Below are 1,189 nucleotides of genomic sequence, written 5' to 3'. Positions count from 1 at the left end.
TATAAATATTTTCTGGTTCAACACAAAGTATATAGAGTAGAAACACAGCACAGCTGAGGAAGAAACAAATTAAAGATGTGGATTTTTTCCCATCTCAGAAAGATAATTTTTTAATACAGCAGATGATAGCAGTTTTTTGTTGATATGTTTAGACCTTTTGACAGGTTTAAAATTCATAAAGCAGAACAAAATCTCAGTGTGAGATGGAGACCCATGACAAACTATTTGTATTGTTCATCAGTCCTTTACTGCTAAAAACAGTAATGAAGCACAAGCCTTATGTGAACACAGGAACACATACCCTCAAATTTTCAGTAGGCAAACTAATCACTCCTGTGTCAATCCATTACATCATTTTAAAGTAATCAAAGAAAAAAAAAAAAGCCTTCAAAAAGGATTTTCAACTGATTCACTGTGGAAAAAAATATTTCCACTGTTTCTCTAGTTTCTTAATGACTTTCACTATGTGCTACCCTTCATACAGAGAAGAAATTAGTGTAGTATCGTTCTTATCAGTTTAATATCTGATATGTCCTCAATGAGAGGACTTTATATTAAACAGATTTTATTATTTTTATAATTCTTGGCTGAGCAGGTGTGTTCCTTGAACTTGAGGGTCACAAGGTCCGGGTGGGCTTCCTCTGTTGCTGAGTGGCTGCTTGTAGGAACACTGAGCTGGTGTGTTCCTCATGCTTGAGGGTCACGAGGTCCTGGATGTGGCATCCTCCATCGCTGAGTAGCGGGCTGATTGAAAGAGGCTTCTAGGGAGCACGGCTAACAGGACCGGGCAAACAGGAGTGGGCAAACAGGAGTGGGCCATGGCTGTGAGGGCTTGGCATGGCAGTTTGCAAGGCAGTTTGTGAGACAGGACAAGCAGGCAGGGCAAGCAGGAAGGGTTGCAGGTTTTCTTCCAAGTTAGTTTTGCTGTGTGTTGTTTGCGGTGGGTCTCTTGTTTGGTTGGTTTTGGGGTTTCTGTTAGTAATGGTTTTTACATGATGGAAAACTGTAGTTAGTACAAGCGTATGTCATCAAATGGAACCCTCCAAAAAGGATGCATCTGTACAGACCCATTCCTCTGTGGACTGTTTGCGCTTATCAGTGATTTCAGGGTGCTTTGCAGAGAAAACCTGCCTGCGGTGTGAACAGGTGAACGATCTCTTTCAATGGTGGCCGAGCTTAGAGAGGAAGT

General features: G+C 41.3%; 1 non-coding gene across 1 annotated transcript; it reads left to right on the top strand.

Annotated features, from left to right (window-relative positions):
- Positions 1 to 469: 469 nt before the first annotated feature.
- On the top strand, positions 470 to 643 carry LOC128784862 (U2 spliceosomal RNA). The gene has a single exon (XR_008429663.1). It is a non-coding gene; the product is annotated as a U2 spliceosomal RNA (small nuclear RNA).
- Positions 644 to 1,189: the final 546 nt, after the last annotated feature.

This window comes from Vidua chalybeata, chromosome 2, assembly GCF_026979565.1.
Source record: "Vidua chalybeata isolate OUT-0048 chromosome 2, bVidCha1 merged haplotype, whole genome shotgun sequence".
In the NCBI taxonomy this organism is placed as follows: domain Eukaryota; kingdom Metazoa; phylum Chordata; class Aves; order Passeriformes; family Viduidae; genus Vidua; species Vidua chalybeata.
The sequence above is the reverse complement of the archived record's forward strand: the minus strand, read 5'-3'. Positions and strand labels throughout refer to the sequence as shown.